Raw genomic sequence first — 25,464 nt, 5'->3', positions numbered from 1 at the left:
CATGCTTGCACAACCTTTCTCTCTCAAAATAAATAAGTAAACATTTTTTAAAAATAAGGCTTACTTTTGTAGACAATTGTCTATATATTGTTTTTAAACATTTGGAAGTCAAATTTGCAAATGGAAAAAGTCCATTTGCAAGGCTAATTAACAATTGCTAAGAATTTTCTTAATGTATAAAAATATAGGTTTATGGAGTATTATGCTCAATTATTTCAACAGCATATTAAGATGATTGTTTTTAGGGGCGCCTGGGTGGCTTAGTCGGTTAAGCGTCCGACGTTCGCTTGGGTCGTGATCTCGCGGTTCGTGGGTTCGGGCCCCGCGTTGGGCTCTGTGCTGACTGCCAGCTCAGAGCCTGGAGCCTGTTTCAGTCTGTGACTCCCTCTCTCTCTGACCCTCCCCTGCTCACGCTGTCTCTCTCTCCTGGAAATAAATAAAACATTTAAAAAAAAATTTAAGAAAAAAAAAAAAAGATGATTGTTTTTAAACAACAAGAATATTTTCATTTAAAAAAGCTAAAATACTTTTGTGTTTAAGAAAAACTCTAACAAATAATGTTGAAATATTTTCTACAGTTGTTATGCTTCTCCAATATTGCATAACTGTATTTGATACATTTAGTATACAATTTGAAAAAGCAGATAAATTTCTGTCGTTTTAAATGAGAATTAATTTGTATATTTTGAAATAGTCTTGAGTAGGTTCTGAATAGGAGGTCAGGATAAAACAAAAAGGTGCTTACTTGATTTCACAGAGAAATTGATCAAGATAAAGTACACTATCATCCACTTCTTAGGCTCATGCTTGGGCTGTGTATCCAGTTTCATGTATTTTAAGATTTTATTTAACTGAAGGGCTCCTGGGTGGCTCTGTTGGTTAAGCATCTGACTTCGGCTGAGGTCATGATCTCATGGGACATGGGTTAGTGTCCAGGACCGCAGTCTGCTCTGTGCTGACAACTCAGAGCCTGGAGCCTCTGTTTCTCTGTCTGTCTCTCAAAAATAAATAAACATTAAAAAATAAGAAAATTATACTTTATTTAGTGATTTTGTCTCTATTGAAATAGCTACCAGAACCAAAAACAATTTTTTCCACAATAAAATTATTTTGGTTCTTGCCTCAGAAACTACTATAAGTTGTGGCACTGAAAGTAGTATCATTAATAAGTAATACTTTTTAACTTAAAGTGAAACTAAGTCTATATAAGTTAAAAGGTGAATCTCTGAAAGGAAAAAATGCTTTTTCCTGTACTCATCTCAGGTTCATTGACTGAGACTCTGCAAATTAGACTGGCAAAAGATTAACAAGGGAAAAACTAATGGATGTTTATTAATAGGTGCATCCTACATTTATGTGGAGTACTCAGTGATGAGGAATTCAAAGGGGTGGCTAGAACTTGAATTTATATAGCAGTTTAGCAAAGAACAATAATTTTGTAGAGACATGACAAGACCAAGGAAAAGATGGAGTTTCTAGGATTTTGAGCCACTATGGGAAGCCAAATATATGGGGAAACTAATGGTAGATAAGGGCTAGTTTTAGCAAGTTTCCTTGTATAGAGTCCTCTGGTTTCTGGGCTAATAAAGGACCAGAGTTGTATGAAGTCATTAACTTGCATGGTTTCTGGTAAAGAGGGGAGAGCACATATACAAACATGTGACCTGCCTTCAGGAAAATGGGTGGACAGAGAGCAGAGAGATTCTTTTGTATCTGCTTCTTCTTGTCTTCAACTCACAATAATCCTTCTGCCAAAGTGGCATATTTGAGGGTAGCATATCCTGCTACCTTTACATCTATATTCCACTTCTGCAAATGGAAGCAAGTTGTAGAAATTATTTTCAATTTTAGGGGAAAAGTGCTGTTTGGGGGCAGCATAATCTCAGTGATCAAAAACTTCCCAATTCTTTGCAGTTCTCTAGTGAAGAAAGAAGTCATTTGCATGTTAGGTTGATTTTTGAAAAATATATCATAACAAACGAATCAAATTAAACAATAATAAGGCCAAATAAAATCTTATTAAGTAACATATTACATAATTATATAATATATTAAACTCTCCTATGGTATTTTTAAAACTTGCTTTTAATGATATTTTCCCATATATTATATATTCATATATAAATCACAATATATTTATATGCACATGTCACATACATTGTATATATAAGTATATATTTATATAAGTATTTCATTTTCTTAATGTTTATTTTTGAGAGAGAGAGAGCACACACGCAAGTTGGGGAGGGGCAGAGAGAAAAGGAGACACAGAATCCAAAGCAGGCTCCAGGCTCCATGCTGTCAGCATAAAACCTGACACAGGGCTCGAACTCACAAACTGTGATCGTAACCTGAGCCAAAGCAAGATCTTTAACTGACTGAGCAACCCCTATTTACATTAGTATTTAAATAGTATATTTAATTATCTGCCTAAACATTAATAATCGATGTAGTTACTAATATATATTTATAATTACTAAATAATTAGTTAATTTGGCCAAAAGCTGAGATTAATTGATTGGCTTACAATTGTAATCTATTTTTTATTTATTTATCTGGCATCAGCTATACACGTTAAAAGTCTAGGAAGAAACCCACCGCTACTGAAATGTGAGCTTTACAACATGAAATATATACTATAATTGCAAACTCTGTAACACCATAGAGAATAAAACATTATATCATGATATTAGTTGAAAATTCCAAACACATAAAGGAAAAAAATAGTCTTAAACACACACACACACACACACACACACACACACACACTGCATACCACACAACTACATGTAAAACACTGTGCTAGGCTTCTCAAAGGAATGTGCAAGAGTGGTAGAGACAGGTAGGTAATAAAATATAATAGAATCTTCAAAGTAAAACATGTCATAGGAGCAGAGGCAATATTTCTATCAAATATGAGAGGGTTATAATCAGAATAAAAGTAGAGAAGAGAGGAACATTTGCAGTATAGGAGATTAATTGGACTCAGCAAGATAAGGGAAAAAGCAGGAAACAGCACTTTTTTACACCTGTTATCTAGAAAGGAGGGATGGAGAAAATCTGTTATAACTACTTATCTTCTCTTATCCCCCTACTATGTGTTATACTTATCCCAGTCCTGTGCTATAGTTATTATTGCTCCCATTTTTATAGATGAGGTAATATTTATACATCTTAAATTCTATAAAGTCTAAAATTATTTGGTTTTGTCATTGATTTATTTTACAATAAATTTTGCCCGTTGAAGAAGTAGAAGGAAGTGTAAGTGCATGGACAGTATCTTCCTCAAGTTAAAAGTGAAGCAAGAAATCTACAAGGATAAAAATAAGAGATTAAAATAGAAAACACAGAAGAAGATACATAGAAAAGACTCTAGGGGTGCCTGCTGGGTCCGTCGGTAGAGCATTCTTGATCTCAAGATTGTGAGTTTGAGCCCCACATGGATGTAGAGATTACTTAAAATAAAAATTTTTTAAATAATAAAAAAAGGAAAGACTATCTAAAAAGACAAAGAACACTAAGATACATGAGAAAAGGACACAACAGTTAACTCAACAACAATAAAAAAAAGAACTTAAATATAATAAACATATGAAAAATATTTATCTGAGCTGTTATCAGAGAAAAGCAAAGTAATATACTAAGACATTTCAGTTTGAGTTTGCAAGATGTTGAAAGTACTTCTAAGAATATCAAGGTTGCAGATATATACTAATGATTCCCAAGTGCTTGGGAATCAACCTATTATTTCATCTTTATTCTCTCCATTACTACAGATCTATCCTAAAATGTAATGATTTCTTTGTTGTTGTCCTTGTTTTTATTGTTTTTGTTGCTTGTACATTCTAAACAATTTTGTTATTCCTTGAGGGGACTAAAATCACCCTAAGGCTATGCAATACGAAGGCTCCTGAGAATTAGAAAAGATGTTAGTTTTTAAGTGAATGAAAATGAAAAACCACTCTGGATGAAGGCTGACTTGGGAATTGCCATGTAAGAGTTTATAGTTATAAGATAAATATATAGAAAAAAAAGAAGTCTGCCTTTCTTAGTCTCATGCTCTGGTTTACATTTCCCTACAACAATAATAAAGAAAATGCCCCCAGAAAGAAATGGCTCAAGTCATGTTAAGCAATAGGACATCAAGCAGAATGATGAGCATGTTATTTGGGAGCGTAGGAGAAATAGCATCCATCAATTTAAACCTCGTTTCCCTAAACCACAAAAATGACTAGAAGACTATTTAAACATGAATTCCCAATAATTTAGTTCTACTGTCATGAAATATTTCTCCCAATCGTGTATGGAGGATGATGTCATGTGCCATTTCAACCTAAAAATAGCATGATAGGCCCAGATCTCATTAATAGACTAAATTTACCTCAGACTAAGGCTACTCATCATCACATATTACCGACAGAATTTTAGCATAGTCTGAATGATTTAATTAAACCACCTCCAGCAACCTAATTTTCTCTAGAATGTTCTTTCCCTTATTAAGAAATTGTGTGAATAAAAACACAAGATCTGATTATACATTTGGGTTTTTTGTTTTCACTTTACTCCACTCCTCTTCACTGCCCTGATAACGACTGACTGATTAAAACATCAGACCTGCACACTAAATAATCAATTTTAGTTCAATAAAGACTTGACAACATTTTATAATCAATTTTATGAGAGATGATTCGAGCTGAATTTAGTTAAACTGACTGAAGGAAGTAGATAATGAAGTATTTATCTTTGCTGGAAGAGAAAGCCAGGTAGAGAAGCTTTCAGCTGCTGGGGAGTTCTAGCTAGGAATCCGCCAGACACAAAGAACCATTATGTTTCTAATTGCCCTTATTAACAGAAGAAAAAGGAGCAGAAGATTTCCTCTGGAGAATCTTAGACAACCTGCTGTTTCCAAATGAACTAGATGATATTGGTCAATACATTCTACTTTACAATTAGGTTTTATCATCAGAAGAACAATGGTAAGTTAGAAAACTGAGCAAACCAAATGCAAACAGGCGTTTCTTTATGAACAAAATGTGAATGTTACATTCTTACTTACTAGAAAACCTAATGTGTTCCTTAGATGTTTTTGTTTTATATAATTTGGAGGAGGGGGGTTGTTTGTTTATTCTGATTCTTAAACATCTACTTATCTGATGAACAGTAATCAAACTTTCTACATATATATGGGTTTTTGTCCATTGTAAAGACTACCTTTCCCCCCACCATAAACTAGTAGCTATATTGATGTGAACAATGCTTCTTCGTAGACTATCAACACTTAGCATTCTATTTGAAATCCTGCTGTTGTGTTTAAAGATATTCTCATCCATTTCACATCAGATATCAGTAAGATTTCTGCACTTGGCAGAGAAATTTTTCAAATTTTTCAACCTTGAGCATTTTGTGTGTATGACATTAGGTTAAAATGCCTTACTATTTCTTTGTGTGCTCTGTGCGTGTGTGTGTGTGTGTGTGTGTGTGTGTTGTGTGTGTGTTCAGGGGTAAGAGTGGGAGAGTACTTTTTCATTGAATTATTCCTTGGTATTATTCCATTATCTAAATTTTCATATCTTAGACTGTGGTTGTTTTTGCTCTTCAAGGCATGTCTCATTCACTGCCTCTGTCATGGATATCCGTTTCAGTTACATTTATTATAAATCTCATATTTAAAAAAAAATATTTTACTGATTTAAAAGTAACTGGAAAGTATTGCCTGATATAAAGAGGGTAAACAATTTAGGAAGATGAGAAAATGGATAAGTCCAATGTCAGAAAATGTTTGCACCAGACAGAGTTAACAGTTAAATAGGCAAGAAAAACTTTATTCCAGACTACTGCAATAGGGGAGGGAGATGGAACTCAACTTACCTAGGAAAAAAAACAAAAGAAGGAAATAGAAGAAAAGATTTTTAAATGCTGGGGTAGGCTCATGGAAAATCTTTGGAGGATTGTGGGGCTGGGAGAAGGGGAAGTTTGGTAAAAATGATTATCTGCTAATTGGCAGTTATTTAGGTTAGGGTCCTAACCTCCTACAGTGACTGGGAAATAGGGGTGGTATCTTTTTGGTGATTACATTTGGAAGGGATGTCTCCCAAGCTCTGGAGGAAGACATTTCTGGGTCATGGAAGATTTATATCTCAGAGGCAGAGAAGGAATTTACAGCTGCAAGTTTCTAAAGTAAATACTCCAAGAAATGGGGTGGGCGCCTGGGTGGCTTAGTCCGTTAAGCGTCCGACTTTCGCTTGGGTCATGATCTCGCGGTTCGTGGGTTCGAGCCCCGCGTCGGGCTCTGTGCTGACTGCCAGCTCAGAGCCTGGAGCCTGCTTCAGAGTCTGTCACTCCCTCTCTCTCTCTGACCCTCCCTTGCTCACGCTGTCTCTCTCTCTCCTAGAAATAAATAAAACATTTAAAAAATTAAGAAAAAAAAATACTCCAAGAAATGGGAGCCCAGAAGCCTATAGTCAGGAAGAAAACTGTCTAATTAAGCTGAGGAGAATATTAAGACCATCTTGGTCACCATGATATTAGAAAAGTTATAGATAGTCAAACAGGAGATGGTAAACTAATAGCAAAGGATTTTCTAGACGAGCAATGTTGTGAGGCACAATTAATATTGAGAGTAAAGTCAGGTTCAGATGTGCAACTTTAATAAGCAACCTCCAGACCCAGACATGAAACCACCAGTAACACCATCAAGCCGTTTCAAGTGGTCTCTTAGTAAATTGGTCAACTCAGTCAACACTGTTGTTTCAGTCTCTGATTTGTCTTTGATCACAATTGCTTGATTTTATGTGGCATTCTTTTGAAGAATCTTGTTCTTCAACATGTAGATAGCCGGTTTCTGTTTTGGGCTTTTTTCAAACAGCACAGTCACTCACGCATACACTTCTGCTTCATGGAGGATTTATGTCTTTCTTTCCTCTTCCCCTTTCTGATATGTAGTTAAAGCTTAACATTCTATTGACAGTGTTTAATTTTATGATGCTCTCCAACATTGTTACTGGAGATGAATATAATAACCCCAATCTTCTTTAAATTAGAAAAAAAGAAGACAGTACAATTTAATATGTTGGAAATTTATTTGGAAACTTATCTGAAACTGGATAGAACCCCTTCCTGCTGTGGAGACAGAAGTGACACCATTGTCAGTCTTTGAGTAGAATTGAAGTCATTTGATAAGTAAAAGTGGAATCCCTGTCTTATTTTTATAACCTTGGAAGTTGGTAAATGTTAAAAAAATTTTTAGTTTTATTCCAGTGCCTGAGTCTTAACCAAGGTTTCTGTGAGTTTCTGGAGAATTATATTCTTAAAATCATGTTTCAGTTCTGAGTTCCTGCCCACCATGCTCTTGATCTCACATTTCACCTTCTGTGGCTGTTCTCTGTAGACCAACCCAAATATGGGACTGAACGCTGCTTCCTTGATCTTCTTAGAAATCTGTCACATAACACATTACCAGGTGCACAGGCTTTACTGATGGTTTGAGCATATGCATGTGTGTGTGTGAAGAAGTTCACACTATTAAACATTTTTTTGGTCGCACGGCTATGCAGCAGTTTCTGAAGCTTGAATGGCAATGCTATGGCGTAAGTGGCTCCTGTATTCTGCGCACCTTCTGGTGCCACACAGGTGATTGCCTGCAGCAGCACAATGTTGGGGCTGTGCAGGTGACAGTGACCCAGGATGTTGTTAACTCTACAGCAGCCCACCAAGGCTATTGCCGTGGCACCCAGACTGACCATATCTACTTTGACAACTCCCCAGATGACTGCGTCTTGGGCAAGGTTGCAGGTTCCCTAGGCACTGCAGCCCATGTCTGCAGCAAAACATCTAAAGGAACAGACGTCTGTGAAATCATGTGCTGTGGCTGAGAGTATGACGCAACTCGAGCCACCCGTCTCACCTGGTGTGAGCACACATTCCACAGGTGCAGTGTGGTGCAGTACAAGGAGTGCAGGCATACTGCGGACATCCATACTTGCAAGGCCCCCTCAAAGGCAGAGTGGCTGGACCACACATGAACACATAAATGCCTCACTCATCCATCTGCTTGAAACTTCCTGATTCAGGGTACCTGGGTGGCTCAGTAAGTTAGCCATCCAGCTCTTCATTTAGGCTCAGGTCATGATCTCATGGTTCCTGGGATCAACGTCAGGCTCTGCACTGACAGCACTAAGCCTGTTTGGCATTCTCTCTCTCCCTTCTCTCTCTCTCTACCCCTTCCCCACACTCACTCACTGTCTCTGAAAATAAATAAATAAACATTTAAAAAATACCTCCTAACTCAAAAGACAAGATCTTTGCATGCACACCTTCTGTGAAGGAAAAGTAAACCTCAACTCTGGGCTGCTGCAGCTTTTATTTAAGGACTAGGAGAGTAATCCAGAAGGATTCTGGTGTCCTGCTTGGTTCTTGGGAAGGAATTGACAGGGGATGTAAGAAACTGAATGGCTCCCTGACTGAAGGAGGTTAGAAGGGAAAGTGAAAGAGGCAGGGGTCTTCCAAATGATATAAGTTACATTAAAGCACATGGTCAAAGCTCACTTTTCCTTTCCTTTGGAATTTTTTTAAAATTTTTACAGCTACTTTGGCTACCTCGACATCAGGATGTTTTCATAGGTTCAATTATCTTCCGCTTCTTCTTTCTCTTCCTTACATGTATCTTCCTTCTTCATGCAGAGCAGTTTAGCTTTCCCTTCTTTTTTCATGATTTTCTTTAAAAAGATAAAACTCATATGGCCTTTTTATAACCAAACAACATTGTTCAGGTATTTTTAACCAAACAACATTGTTCAGGTATTTTCCTATAAATGAACATTCTAATGAAAAAAAATCTGTTGCCAGCTGTTAAAATAATGATTTCCATCTCTCTGGATCATTTTATATCCTAGGGTAATCATGTCCTGGGATATCATGCTCAACATGCTTCAAGGTCACATCAAATTAACTGTACCTAAAAGTTGAATTCCTAACTAGGAAGATAAGTGAAATATGTGTCATTTATTTAGGGTATCCCTTTTCTCAATACTGAGCTAATCAAGAAACATAATTAATAGAGCTCTCTCTCTTAGGGCCAAGAGCAAAGATTTAACCCCCTGTTCTTTTCTGGATTCCAGAGGCCATGGTCTTTTCTAACATTACATCAACCTTTGTACTTTAACATACTTTCATAATATTTTACATTCCTCATATTCATTCGTTCATTCATTTATTCAATAAAAGACCATTTACTTTGTATCACGATACTGTGGAGCTCAAGTGGAGTATATAGACCAAGTAAACCAAAAAATAAATAGTAAAATTTTGTATGGTAAAAAATGCTAATAAAATAAAGCAGGGTATTGGAAGAGTGAAGGGAAGGTGGTAGCTACTTTAGATAGCATGGTTAGTTCCTCTGTAAGCATGTGATATTTGAGGAGACATGACTGAAGAGGAGTTAATTATGAAAGTATCTAAAGAAGGGTATTCTGGGTAAATGAAAGGGCAAAGGTAAAAGTCCTAAAGTAGAATTTGGCTTGATACATCCTGAGAAAAACAAGGGAAAATAACAACAGCAACAACAAAATAAACGAAAACCATCAAAAATCCAGTGTGGCTGCTGTACAGAAAACAAAGAGGAGAGTGCTAAGACATGAAATCAGAAAGGTTGGCAGGAATGAAAGGCCTTGTAGGCTCTGGCATGGAGTTTGGATTTTTTGCTAAACCATATTGAAGATTTTTTTATGGAATATGATTTTATCTGACTTGTTCTTTTCATAATCACTTTGCTGTGTAGAGATTATATTTTATACTGATTATTTTTAAACTCAAGGCATCATTTTAAAATTACTGGTATATCTATCCAGATTGTCCTGTGGGCTAATTTATTTCACTCATGTTTCTTGAGTACCTACTATGTTTCTGGCACTGGACTAGACCTGGACATTCAACAATGATAAGGAGGTGGTTCCAGCACCCAAAAGCACACAGTCTCATAGAAGAAGGTTTTGCTCTGTTTTCCATAGACAGTTATTATTGTCCATGCTCTATGCATTCTTGTTAGAATCAACATGACTTTCCATAAACTTTTTTCTGGATCTTGGATAATATCTATTTTTAGTCCCAAACTATATTCCTATATCCATTTTATGCAAAACACATGTTTAGGAATATACTTCCCAGAGAAGAACAAATACTGCATGATGCCACTTCTGTGTGGAATCTAAAACAAAACAAAGCAAAACCAACTCACAGATGCAGAGAACAGATTAGTGGTTGCTGGCAGCAGAGAGTGGGAGGTGAGAAAATGGCTGAAGAGTTAAAAGGTACAAAGTCCCAATTATAAAATAAATAAGTGATGAGGATATAATGTACATCACAGTGACTACAGTTAATAATATTGTTTTACATAGTTGAAAATTAACAAGACTAGACCTTAAAAGTTCTCTTCACAAGAAAAATATTGTCATTACATATAGTGATGGATATTAAATGAACTAATGCTGATCATTTCACACTATATACAAATATCAAATCATTATGTTGTATATCTGAAATAATATAATGCCAATTATACCTCAGTTAAAAAATATATCCAGTTAAAAAATAATGTATATGCATTTTCATCATATTCTTGACATTTTTTTTCAATTTCATGATGCCTTCCAAGTTCTTTTAGGAAGGAAAACTAAACTACTACTTTTCATGGTAGAAAACTGAAAAATATCTCTTTAGAGTGATATTCCAAGTTAATTTGAGGTTGAAAATATATTAAGTAACTAGAAAAATACCTATAAAGCTAGATCACCATTACTGTGTTGGGTTATTTCTGTCCCCTCCCCATTTGAACTGTAAAAGTGCCAAGGGTACAAATTGCCCCACCGACTCACAATCAAATGCCTGATTATTTGTGGATGTTTCTGACCTTGAAGAGCTGGGTGAGGAAGATGAGGGGATACTTTGAGCAGAACATTGGGAAAGAAGCCAAAAGCTGAAGGCAATACCAATTTTCTGTTAAGATTCAATCTTAGTAAGCATAGAGCTGGGGCATTCTGTACACTTTGGACCATTTGCCTTGCTTCCCCTATTCCTTCTCTTTTCAGTGAACTTTAAAATTTTAAGGATTTTTCTTAGTCTGTTTATCTCATAATTTCTTATTCTATTTTATCTGTATTCCACCCCCCCATTTTCTCTGTTTTTCCCACAACACAAGAGATATTTGCCTTAAACAAGAGTTACTAAAGGACCCTGTCTGTGAAAATCTATTTTAAAGTTGGAGGAAAAGGCAAGGCAGAGGCAGCTTTCTGAACTTTCTTTCCCCTCAGGGCAAGAATGTTGTTAATAAATTATTTGCCTCCTTCAAAAGAACTAGCATTTTGGCTATTGAACATTTTAGAAACAATTGTATATTGTGTCTTACAGATGCAGCTTTATTGTAGACTAAGTGCTGGTTAATGAATGCACCTTAGACCTTCTCTCACCTTTATAAAAAGAACTGTTTATCGATTATAAAATTAGCCAAAGTGTGGTTATAGAAATCTTTCAGATTTTATAAGGAATATGTGCTCTTTTCATTCCTACAACAAAAGGACTGACTTTGAGCAAAGGCTAGATACTAGAAATTCAAAGCTCATTGAGATATGAGGATACAAAAATCAGTGAACTATGTGATCCCCATAGTCCCCACTATCTAATGGTGGAGAACGATGATAAAATGAATTATCATATTACAAATGATAAGAGCTATAACATTTCAACCAGGGTTATGAGGGATAGTCATAACTACCTTGCTAAGAATGATGGCCAGGGACACTTTTCAGAAGGATAACACTTAGCTGAGTCACAGAAGACAGAATTTAGCTGCAAAAGGGAAGTAAGAAGCATAGGAAACAACATATGCAAAAGCCAAGAGCCAAGGGACTGTGGTAGAGTCTGAGCATGAAGAAAAGTCTGAGCACAAAATGTTAATGTAAAAAAGGAGACACACTTGAAAAGATGTGACAGTGGCAGATCATGGCAGACCTAGTATGCTATTCTCACTTGAAAGCAAAGAGGAAAGGACCAAGGGATTTCTAGAAGAGGAAATGATGAACAAATCTGCACTTCTTGGATATTCACTCTGGTATTAGGAAATAGGATGGATTGGGAGGGACAAGGTAGAAGGAAAGAGAACAATTAGGAAACAGTTACAAAATTCCAGCTAAGAAATGAGATTTTAGCAACAATCATAAGAATGGAGAAGAGAAGAATTATATGAGAGATGATTAAGGAGTGGAATTAAGGACTTTTGAATAATCAGAAGAAAGAGGAAGAGAATTATGGTGCCTGTCATTCTAGTTTGGGCATCTGTCAGCTGCACTGCTGATGGCTAGGACAAAACAAGTCAATGGAAGACCTTTTGGGGATAAAGACTGTGATTCAGTCAGTTTCAGCCATGTTGATTTAGGCAACAGGTCCTTGATGTAAGACTAAAAAATCCATGAAAACAACAATTAGCATGGTTCCTATAAGAATATACAGAGTCAGAAATGTATAGTGGCTCATGAAAGCTTCATTCTTTCCTTCTTTAGAAAGACATTCTATTTTTAAAAAATCATTTATGTTTACCACTATTCCCCCAGTTTGCTCTATCCTCTGAAGAAATATCACACTTACAGACATTATATCTGCATGTTCCACAAACACTTTATTATGAATCCGTTAGGGTATATACTTGCAAATATTTTGTTTCACTCTGTTTTACCCCTGAGGCAATGTCATGCACATATTCCAGCAAACAGTGTAGTGAAGCAAGAACAGAATAGCAATGTCTTGTTAGTTACCAGATCTGTAGATGTTTCCTTGTCAGTGTCTCTTACAGTGTCTTCTTCTCTCTGCTTCACGATTATTCCCAAATAGGTTCCTAATTATCTCCTGCCTTGAATACCTTTATTAGAGTTCTTAAGTACAAACAAGAGAAACTGATTCTGATTCTTTATGCAGAACATGAAGTTTTTGAAAGGCTTTGGGAAGCTTACAGAATCCTGAGGAAGGTAGGGGGGGAAAAAACAGGCTTGGAAAATAAGAAAAAACAAAGGGAGTTTTCCTAGCCAGAATCTCAGCCAAGGTCATCCCACAGGACGGGCCAAGGAAGATACTGCTCTTTCTAACCAGACTGCCCCGGAAGCCCCCAGAAACAGCTGTGGCAGTCTCTTCTGCCACTAGAATACATTCTTCTCTGTTACTGCTTCTTTGCATCACGAACTCCAGATTCAAAATTTCAGGTGGTTGTGTCTGATTTTCCAAGTCTGGATTGGAAACAGGTCTCTGCCCTAGTTTTCAAGTTTCTAGAGAAATCAAGTATCTGGGCTTTTCAACATCTATAGTTGGACACCTCTCACTAAGACTGATGCTATAGAGAATAATGTTGGAAAATATAGAAAATATATAGGGAAGAGGGTTTGAATTAGGGCAGCCACAGAAACACAACTGTCCCCTTGAATAGCCAACTTATTACCTCCTTATTCATTTTTCTGTTTTTTAATATTTTTTAATATTTATTATTTTGAGACAGAGTTTGAGTGGGGGAGGGGCAGAGAGAGAGGGAATCGCAGAATCCCAAGCAGGCTCCAGGCTCTGAGCTGTCAGCACAGAGCCTGACACGGGGCTTGAATGCACGGACCGTGAGATCATGACCTGAGCCGAAGTCGGCTGCCCAGCCAACTGAGCCACCCAGGCGCCCCTCATTTTTCTGTTTTATTCAAAGCACTATTCTGGACATGTGCTATATACTAGCGGTATAAATATCAAGTATACAAGTACCTGATTAAGGTTTTCTCCAAATATATCTATAATATTGTATCTTTATTTTGACACTACAATGCTTTCCCATTACTTAAGACTCTTCAACCTAGTATTCAAAAACATTATGTCAGGGGCACCTGACTGTGTTAGTTGGTAAAGTATGCTATTCTTGATCTCAGAGTCATAAGTTTGAGCCCCACATTGAGGGTACAGTTTACTTTTTAAAAATTCCATCAGTTGTCTTCCTTACATATACAGCCTTTCCTTTTATTATTTTCTTACATAAATTCTCTTCTCTAAATAATTAGCTTAAAATTTACATACATTACCATGTTCTCTGCAAAACTACCTATCTTTCCCAACTACCTCTCTCTAACCCATGCCTGAACTCATCTATTTTTTTTTTTTTAATTTATTTATTTTGAGAGAGACAGAGACAAGTTGGAGAGGTGCATTGCTCCCAGGACAGAGCCTGATGCAGGGCTTGAACCCATAAAGCTATGAGATTATGACTTGAGCTGAAACCAAGAGTTGGACTCTTTTTTTTTTTTTTAATTTTTTTTTTTAATGTTTTATTTATTTCTAGGAGAGAGAAAGAGACAGCGTGAGCAGGGGAGGGTCAGAGAGAGAGGGAGTCACAGACTGAAACAGGCTCCAGGCTCTGAGCTGGCAGTCAGCACAGAGCCCGACGCGGGGCTCGAACCCACGAACCGCGAGATCATGACCTAAGCGAAAGTCGGACGCTTAACTGACTAAGCCACCCAGGTGCCCCTCTTTTTTTTTTTTTTTTTTTTAATGTTTTTTATTTATTTCTGAGAGAGAGAGACAGCGTGAGCAGGGGAGGGTCAGAGAGAGAGGGAGATACAGAATCTGAAGCAGGCTCTAGGCTCTGAGCTAGCTGACAGCACAGAGCTGGACGCTGGGCTCGAACCCGCAAGTCATGACCTGTGCCGAAGTTGGACGCTTAACCAACTGAGCCACCAAGGAGCCCCTGAACTCATCTTATTTTTTTATCCCCAACTAGTGCCCTACTTGCATTCTCTGTTTCCTTCATGATTCTACTTGAAAATCAATGAGGTCTTGAATCTATTGAAAATTAAAGGCATACTTACTGTGAAATCATACAGTATCTATGTATAATACTGTCATACCTGTGTCATCATAAATACTCTTTATGGATCCATTTATATTTTAATATTAGATGTTCTTACCTCTCTAAGTAGATTATAAATTATTCAGAGGTAAGGATCTTATCTTTTAATGCACCCCTCTGCCATATCTAGCATGTTACAAACAGAGTCTACACCATGTATCTGTGGAACAGCTGGACAGATATCAGGCCAGTTTCAGCTCTCACCAGACAGTTTCAAAGAACTTATGATCTTAGAGTCCATTCTTCTGAAACTTAATTTCATTCTCTTCCACAGTCTATAACTCTAGGTAAATCCCATTCATCATTTCACAAATGTACAACTTTCATAACACAGTAGGAACCAGGCAAGGATGACTGGGCACAAATTCACTGTCATTATTAGAAATTACCTGAAGCCAATGCCCAGGTGATGCTAGTCATGTCATCTTCATAGAGGAAAGAGAGATTATTATAAATTGAAACAGTAAATTTCTGTACTACACCATATAATCTTGTCATGCTTTGTAGAGTTAAAGCAAAAGAAATGAGACTCATTTAAGAATCTGATTATTTTGTCAGTGTCACAGAATGACATATTAATTGGGTAGTAAATTTGCAAAATGCCCTTATGAATGCAAACAAAATTTGTCTTTTGTAAATTAAGTAAAAAAACAGGTGTTGATTTCTCACACAAATTTCCTTTCTGATGCTGTCAGAGCAGTACTTTTTGAAAGAGTGAGTTTTGGCAGATGGCATTACAATTCAAGTAAAATGAAATAGACTTCCAAGTACATCCACATTTTCTTGTCACATAAAAGCCAGAAGAATTTTTAGTTTCTAATGTTTCTGACTGTCCTCATAAATATAACCTGTGTTATTACATAAATACTTATGATTAAATTATGACTCTGATGTTAGCTGATATATTATATGTTGATATCTTTCTTTACAATCAAAGCAGGATATTCACTACATCTATTGCAGAAAAAGGAAATGCAACATAAAAAGGTTTAAAAATATTGAATTTAAACGCTTACTGAAGAACAAGGTGGACATTTTTTCAGAGTTCTGGTGCATTTTTCATAAAGGATGGGCTTATCCACATTTTCATACCAATATTCAAGATACTGGGAATTCTAAAACAGACAGTCCATAAAGGAATCCCCTCTTCAGAGGAATTCCAGCCCCTCTGCTTCCCACCCTTGTCAAAAATAATTCTAGTTGTGACATTGGGCAAATTATTTAATCACTTAGCACAGTAAAATATCCCCCCCGCCCACACACACACATAGAGTTGCTATGAGGACCAAATGAGATGATTCATGTAAAGCACTCAGAACAGCGTCCAATATACAGTATCAATCAATTATAGTTGATTTTAGTGTTTCCATGTTGGTAAGTAACTGAGGTGAGGCAGGATTAATTAATTAATTAAGGTATAATTTTGACTATGAAAAATTTAGAAGATAACCTCCTAGATACGTGACAATAGCATTTATCAAGATTAAATGCCTTTTATTTTTTTCAACATAGAATAAATTCCCCTCAGTAAGAAGAGTTGCCAGGTAAATATTGACTCATATTTTATGACAGAGCTCTAGGGAAACTTCTCTATAAAGCATCTGCTGTCCACTACAGTCCCTCCTATAAATAGTCATCCCTTCATTTGAACATCTGCACATACTTCTACCATGACATTCCCCAATTTATAGAATTTCTCCTCACTTTATGGTGCTTCACTTTAATGCATTTAGCGAGTTTTTGTTTTATTTTATTTTTTCTACAAATTGAAGGTTTGTGTACCCTTGCACTGAGTGACTCTGTTGGTGCCATTTTCCATACGGCATGTGCTCATTTAGTGTTTCTGTGTCACAACTTAGTAATTCCCACAATATTTCAAACATTTTTATTATTATTTTATTTGTTATGGTGATGTGATCAGTGATTATGACTGGGATGATGGTTAGCAATTTTTAGGACTTTTTTATTAAGGTATATACATCTTTTTTTAGACATAATGCTGTTGCATATTTAATGGACTACAGTATAGTATATTACAACTTTTATATGCCCTGGGAAACCAACAAACTCATTTGACTTGCTTTATTGAAATATTCAATTTATTACAATATTTGCTTTATGGTGATTGTATGGAACCAAACCCACAATATCTCTGATGTATACTGGTACAGTGAATGCCTTTACACAAAATTTTTTTTAAGTTTTTATTTATTTAGTTTGAGAGAGAGTGAAAAAGAGCCCTTGAGCAGGGGAGGTGAAGAGAGAGAGAGAGAAAGAATCCCAAGCAAGCTCCACACTGTCAATATAAAGATAGATGTGGGGCTCCATCTCATGAACTGAGATCATGACCTGAGCTGAAGTTAAGAGTCAGATGCTTAACGAGCTAAGCCACCCAGAAAAATTTTAATCTGTAGCTCTTAGCACCGTATTCAGTAAACCTTGAGTAAATGAGTAGTGAGTTTTATAATGTTCAAATAAAAAATAGTCTGTGCATAAAATAGAATAAAAGGCATTAATCTATCTTTCTGTCCATATGGTAAATATAAAGCCAATAGAAAAAATGGAAATGAACCCAGTGACATCTGAAAATTTCTTTCATTCCTATGATTTTCTTAAATATTCTCATTGATTTATATGTTTTATGCTGAAAACATATGGTATTAGGCACCTTCACTTACAATGAATTCTATGTCTAACAAGAGTTTAATATATTGCCCCTAGAAAGAGTTTGAGAGAAATTTGGGATCTGTCTCAATAAAAGATTGTGTCTAGGTCTCAAAACAAAAGAATAAATTTGGAAGTGTACAGTGGTTTGTAATATTAAACTAAGAAAATGTAAAAGTATTGCACAGTACTACTTCACCCGTATTATTATAAAATGTAAAAAAATAAAAGTATTAGTCTGGTTGTTAAAAGCACAAAATATCCATAAAGGGAAAATGAAAACTACTAAAACCAGTATTTACCAAAACCTGTTACCAAAACTAGTGTGACCAAAACTTTAATGCCTATTTTTCATATTCTTTACTCAAACATTTTCTCTATATGTGCTTCTGTAATACTTGTGTTATGGCAATGTAACTAGATAGGAAGTTAGCTTTATGGGACATGGCCAATATCACCTTTTTCTTCTGCCTTTCCACCCTAACCCAGAGATCTGGAAATATTTGAAATATGAGACAAAACTCTCACCACAAGAATACCTAACTAAAAATTGAATTAACACTTGTGAAAAAAGGAACATAACATAACATACGTAACATAACATGACATGACATGACAACAACACAACTAAGACATTAATGTCATAGAAAGCCAAAATTACTTGTGCTACCCAATCTGAGATTTTTCTTCAAATGCAGGCGTAAGACATTTTATCTTTCCCAGTGTCACCATGGGCACAAGATCCCATCTATTCCTTTAACAAATGCCTGGGCTAAACATTTAATATTAGATTTTGGGAATACAAAAATGAGTAAGATATGCTCCCTGTCTTTAAAGTTTCTCATCATGAAGGGGGCAAAGCAGATGGTTATGACACAGTCTTTGGAAGTCAATATAACTCCCTTTTCTCAATAGTATACCATATTCTTCCCCTCTCTTTGTTGCTTTCCTTTTCTTCACTGCCCACGGAGCCCTTCTCAGTCTGTCTTGTGACATCTGGGCTTCCTGAGCTTTCCAAGCCCTCCCTTCTCGCTGTGGAACATCCTACATCACAGCAGATTTAGGACTCATTTGTATCTCTGTCAGTATGCTGAGTATGCTAATTTTTGATATCCATAAAGTAACTTTCAGGTTCTTCATCACCTTCTATTTATTTTCCAGTGAAAAGATATCTTTTTTTCTAACACTGTAGTTCTAAAACACAGATTTTATCTTTTACTTTTCAGCATTTTCTCTGAGTGACAATAATTGACTGATTTTTGAACAGAAATAGATTTTTCAATCACTTAAAATTTTACTAAAAGGAAAATGTCACCAGATCAAACAAAAAAGGATGTTGTAATGAAAATATAAATCTTATCTTAATTATTGTTGTTACTTCAAGGGCCGTATTTGTAGTACTGTTGTGATTTTGATTTGTGAACTAAAGAAATAATTTTAAATATGCTTGTTACTTTGCGTTTTTCTGATAAAAAGCCAGAACATATCTTTCTGTAAAGAGTCACTTATATCTATATTAAACAGACAGTTATAATTGGATATAATTGTATTGGTCTTCAGATAATTTTCCTTATGAATCCCGGTTGCACCCCTTTGTACCAAAGTATCTTTTTTATAATGGAGACCCCTCCTCCCACTGCTAAAACTGCACTGCTAAATGTCAGTCTTATTTTAAAGGCTTCAAGCTAACTTTACACAGGAAGAAAAGAATGAAAAGATCCACCCACTTAACAATTTTTCAGTTACCATTTTCCACACCCACTTTTATCAGCTCTTTTCCACATTTCAGATAATTCTAGGAAATCATCTTCTTCTTCCAGTAATGAGGCAAAACCACTAATGATTTTTACCTTCCCTACCTTCCAAATATGGACCCCACGTTCCCTTGGCACCCATTACTCCATCAGGTCCTACTATTGCTACTTTTACAATTACTACTGTTAACAATGATGATGATGATGATGATGATGATGATGATGATGACAGAGCAGCAATAGTGGGAGTAGGAGTCATAGTAGTATCTAACATTTATTGAATGCCAAGCATTTCAGACACTCTACATTTCTATTCTCTATAACACATTGCAGGATAAAAAAAAAAACAACAACCCTGAGGCTTACCTGAGGAAACCCAAAATTCAAATCAAGTTTGATGCCAAAGCCTATAGTATTTCTGTCAAATATATTTACTTAAATAAATAGCTGACTTAATGCTATCACAGCGAGGTTGGTATTTGTAAACTACAATTCATATGTAAGAAAATTTTATAGACTTTAATTTTATATAATCATTTGCTTTGGAGCTTTGGTTACTTTGATGGAAGACAAGAAAATTTGAGCCTGCCAACTAAGGACTTTTTTCTGTCTTTTTTAAAGTTGAAGACAGCCTTGTTGAGGGTGGGGGAGGGAAGAGGGCAATAGTCTGTCAATATTAAAGCTCAAATGGTCTATCAGATTTCTTCCCCAGCGGGTTTCTTCTCTCTTACATGTAAGATGTACATGTAGTAGATGAGCAGGTGTCCATATGGTAAGAAGGTGGTTTGGGGGTCAGCCGGCTGTTCTTTGTCCTTGCTGTTGTGCTACAGAATGGATTACACCTGCCCGTGTTATGGTTCTTGCCCTTGACCAGAGTTGTAGGGACTCCCCACCCTGAGTTCTGTCTCCCAGGACTTTGCAGCTCCAGCTACTGCTCCCATCCCTGGCTTCCCTTGGTAGTCAGACATCAATTCTTGACTCTTCCCTTTGATATCCCCACTTAAGCAGGCCTAAATTTTCCAAAATAAGTAAGTGCTTAAACAGAAGTAGAGTTACCTACAGAGAAGTGTGAAAAAGAAGTGTGTTAATGTGTTTTAAAAACTATTGTGATTAGGGCACCTGGGTGGCTCAGTCCATTAAGCAACCAACTTCAGCTCAGGTCATGAGTTCGAGCCTTATGTGGGGTCCTATACTGACAGCTCAGAGCCTGGAGCCTGTTTTGGATTCTGTGTCTCCCTCTCTCCCTGCCCCTCCCCTGGTCACTGTCTGTGTCTCAAAATAAATAAATGCTAAAAAAAAAAAAAAAACCTATCATGTTAATTATACTTCTAGTCTGGACCAAATGCCTTGTGTGTATGAGAGGTGATTCTAAAAATGCAAACTTGGAGAAGAATCTGAGACTACACTGAAAATGTAGCCTAGGGGCACGTGGGTGCCTCAGTTAGCTAAGCCTTTGACTTCTGACCTCGGCTCAGGTCATGATCTCACAGTTTGTGAGTTTGAGCCTCTCTTTGGGCTGTGAGCTGACACACAGGCTCAGAGCCTGGAACCTGCTGCAGATTCTGTGTCTCCCTCTCTCTCTGCCCCTCTCCTACTTGCACTCTGTCTCTCTCAAAAATAAACATTAAAAAAAAATTTTAAATGTACCCTACAACCTTGACCCCATTATCATGTCAATTAATATTTCAGCTAGTAATGATCTGTGTACAAATCAATATTTCCAGTGCATTTTGCCTCAAAAGGCCATTACAGATAAAAAATTATTGATTCTTTCTATTAAACCAGGTAACCCTCCAAAACAGTCTTTGTGCTTTGTCTGCACAGTGCCACTGGTGTTGAAAAGTTTGTATTTCTACATGTCAACTCTCTCGAAGTTGCTGAATGCTACTTCATACCACACTGTCACTGCTTGTATGATTTACACACAGTCTAATTGTTACCACAGGTACAAATCACAGCTCTGCTTGGTCCTTTAACATTTCCTGAAAGGTTGGCATGTAAGTTAGACACACCTGCAGGGCAGCCTAATTTGTGGGATTGACTGGCTCTTACATGCCAGGTAACCCAAGCTCAGACAGACTCTGACAGCTTTATAGGAATAATATTTTTCACTGGGTAAAGTGCTCTCCAAGATTTTCCCAGTGTATTGGATACCTTACAGACACATCAGGCATCATGTTTTCTACTCCAGGTCTTTTTCTACAGATAGCATTGGAAAATCCCACTCTCAGCTTTTTATGTTTCTCTATTCCCTTCTACTATAATGCAAAGCAGGGATGCCGTACATGATGTTAATTCCAAATCCTCTAATGTTTTTACATTACTACATCATAACTCACTACCATATTATCAATTTTATCAAAAAGGTTTTATAGGGTTTTTTTTTATTAGGATGAGATTTCATTTCTCTATTCCTACATCTAATCCAGTCCTTCTCTCCAAGAACACTGCAGATATGGGACAGAGCTAAATAGGTGAACGTTCATGTAAATCACAGTGGCCAGATCATTGGAAAAAATGTTCTGCCCTCTTTTGTGCTAGGAACTTAGTAATGGAAAGCATCACTCTGTTTGTATGTGGATCAGGAAATTTAGGATTTGTATTACAATTGCACCACTTCCCCTTTTCAGAAAAAGGTCCATATTTGAAGCTAATGCTCATATGTGAAGGTAGATGCCAGCACAGACTCTAATAATAGGCACTTTGGTGCTTTTTTATAGTGGCTGCTATAATGATTATTTAAGATTATAATACAGTAACTGAAGGTGTATTTGTAACATTATACCATTCATCTACCTCAAATTTAAATATGCATATGTCCTGTGAAGTCACCATTCACTATACTGTATTGCCAAGATGGGGTAGGGGGCAGAGCCTATGATTCCAGTATATCTACTTATGGATCTAGCTAAAATCATCTTGACAATAAATTATTTTGGAAGAGAACATTGAGACTATCCCCCACACACATTTGGCTATATGAATATAATTTAATGTCTGTGTGTAGACATTTTCATCCTTAAATTTTAATAGGCAGCAGTACCACCTTAGATTAATACCAGGTAGGGAATCAGAAATTTCATTGTTACCGTTACACTCTGAATATTCACCCTCCTCCTTTCACTCTGTGGGAAAGCCTCTCCCTCTTTTATCTCTCAACTCTCACTACTTTTGACACTCTGTGATCTATCTGTGACATGTACTGCTGAGAAGTATATGTTTTCTCCACCCGGAACAAGTATAAAACAGAGCACTGTGAGCTTGGTCAGCCTGTCTATTCTGTTAATGTTTAAAAACATCCCACAACACAGAAGATATGGAAGCTATCCTCTTTTCCTTCCTCTCCCTGGAGAATGTTGACAAATGGTATTTTTATGGATTTTTCTTTTTTGGTGTCCTTTTAAAAAATGTATTTGAACCCCTTCTTCGTTCTGGAAGAAAGACACAAAGTTCAGTAGACCAGATAAAGTAGAGGCTCTATGACAACCCCACATCACCCCAATTTGACAGATGTCCAGCTTGCTTACCTATGAAGCATGCAAGTCTCTTAGGATCCATGAGTGTCATGGCAAAAGCAAAGAAGCAAAATTGATGTTACTATTTAATGGCATGCAGAAGTGTCAGGGTGCTTCTTTGACCCAACATTGTGGGCAGTGCTTCAGACAGCACTGCCACGAGAGCTAGCTCATCCTTCTGCATGTTGGTTCGCAGCCCTAGATCTGTGCTCAGTCTGATCCGTTTCACTGGTCTAAGTGGCATTTTAATTAAACAGTGCTCTGAGGCTGCATATTAAATAGAAAATGAAATTAGGGCATATTCCTAAGTAGATTTCAGCTCATCAAATATAATAAACATAAGTAAATCTTAAATTTCATTTTTCTAAGTCCTTAACTGCAATGATGTTCAATATTTAGTTGTCCCCAGAGATTTTAAATAGTTAGAATTTTCTTGTATATATCAAATTCATTCAATTTAAAAAGACTATTTCACTAGGAAAATAACATCCGTTGTGTGAATTTACGCCAAAATACCCAACTGACAAGTATGTTGCTGACTTATTGCATTAGGTTTATTTAAATCAATTGTAATGACTTATACCCATGAAATGTAACAACCTGTGATTCCAAGCTCTTCAAAAATTACTGGAGGGTTTAGGTAGAGTAAAATATACATGTACTTCTCCTGATAGCATATACCATAAATTATAATGAATTAATAATTAGTGAAAGTGTTTGTCTAAAGTCTGGCTCTGCCCAAACCATCAATTCCATAGATATTGAGACTTGTTCCTTACTTCCCAGCTTAGCCCACTGCTTCCTTCAAAGTACATGAGCAATAAACATTTCTTGAATGAAAAAGGGGCTCAGAAAATATGTTACATTATGAGAGCTCTATTACGTAATGCCATCAGCAGTTAGTTGCAAATTTTACTTTGACTAACATCCAGATCTCAGCAAGAACACTTTGAACCACAAAACCAAAGAATATTCCATTAAAAGCTAGTTATTTCAGGGACATTAAAAGAAAACAGCACTCACAACCATCACCAAAACCATGGTAAAATATAGCCATATATCTGAGCTATTTTTTTTAATCTTTAAAATCTTCATTGAGGGGTGCCTGGGTGGCTCAGTAGGTTAAGCATCCAACTTTGGTTCAGGTCATGATCTCACACTTCATAGGTTCGAACCCCGTGTCAGGCTCTGTGCTGACAGCTAACTCAGAGCCTGGAGCCTGTTTCAGATTCTGTATCTCCCTCTCTCTCTGACCCTCCCCTGCTCATGCTGTCTCTCTCTTTCTCTCTCTCTCTCTCCCTTTCTCTCTCTCTCAGAAATAAATAAAACGTTTAAAAAATTTTTAAAAATGAAATCTTTATTGATAAGGTAAAGTGAAGAATTAAAGCAAAAATTTGATTTTTCTTTCTTTCTCATAACCTGTCTTGGTCTTTATCTTGACTCCCTGGAAGATGGTGGCTAAGCAATTCCTAAATCCATCATTATTCATCAATTTTTACTCTGAGTCAATAATTAAAATATAGACTGTTCCAGCATGGGAGAACATACTAGGAGCTGGTTAGCACTGTCTGCACTCCCCAGTTGGAGCTGTGTAATCGACTCAGCAGCCTTTAGAATAGATTAATTTTCCCAGTAGGGGAAAATATGACAACTAAGGAGAAAGAAGGCTATCAGTCTCCAGTCTCCGGCTCTGTGCCTGACCTCTTCCCTAAACTTTACCTCTTTGAAGCTTTACAGGCCAAGATTCATGTATTACTTCATCTCTAAATAAGACCTTGCATCTTGAAGCCAAAATGCCATTCCTGGTCCCACACAGGTGGCAGAACTCTGATAGACCCTCCCTGAAGAGATACCTTCTTTGAATTACCAGGCTTTTGTAAGTTTCCTGCTGTAATAACTTTACGCCTTACATTCTATTGAAAGCCAAATACCCAGTGTCTACAATTCTTCTGAGATTGTTGTGTTTACCTAGAAGGGCAGATTCTCATAATGAATGCAGTTCACCTCTGCAGCCCTTGTAATGCCCAAAGAACCTATTAGCTCTCTAAGGTCACTGTCAGCTTATGAGCAAGTGTCAGTCAGGGAGAATTTCATCAAACCTATCCTTTATAAGGACCTGCGCCTCCTCTCTCAATTATTAAACTCTAGTCTGGCCTTAGGTCTAAATCACTAAAATTAATGTTTAACCCACACCCATATTCTTGAAACTTTGTTATTGCAGCTTTTTGTTCAAGAAGATCTTTCCTAAGTGCCAGGCCCACAGGGTTTCCCAGTGTAAAAGACATAAAAACTAATATAAATTAACCTCAAGCATCAAAAACCAGTATCCTGAACCTCACTGTCAGGAAAGCATACCAAAATTGTGCAGCATTATAAATATAGTTATTCTCCAACCTCAATGCTAATTCCTCAATGCTTTTATCTTCTGGGTCTTTGTATAATGAAGCCCTGATCCCTATATCTGACATTTCTCTCATGTTTGCCTTTTCTTATCCTGAGTGGTTAGCAATTTTATATATAGTTAGGTTCATTTGCTTTTGTTTATATTCACTTTTAGGTATTTATTTCATCTTATTTTATTCAGGTTTTTTTTTTTTCGAATAAAAGCACATTGATG

General features: G+C 36.6%; 1 protein-coding gene and 1 pseudogene across 1 annotated transcript in view; both read left to right on the top strand.

The window, feature by feature from the left end:
* The window catches only part of MAGI2 (membrane associated guanylate kinase, WW and PDZ domain containing 2), a 1,134,938-nt gene that overhangs the window by 753,179 nt on the left and 356,295 nt on the right, over nt 1-25,464 (top strand). The window lies entirely within an intron of this gene.
* Nucleotides 7,533-8,021, top strand: LOC120236336 (annotated as a pseudogene).

Source organism: Hyaena hyaena, unplaced genomic scaffold (genome assembly GCF_003009895.1).
Source record: "Hyaena hyaena isolate Hyena2069 unplaced genomic scaffold, ASM300989v1 scaffold_152, whole genome shotgun sequence".
Taxonomy (NCBI): domain Eukaryota; kingdom Metazoa; phylum Chordata; class Mammalia; order Carnivora; family Hyaenidae; genus Hyaena; species Hyaena hyaena.
Note: the sequence above shows the minus strand (reverse complement) of the source record. Positions and strands in the feature narration are given on the sequence as shown.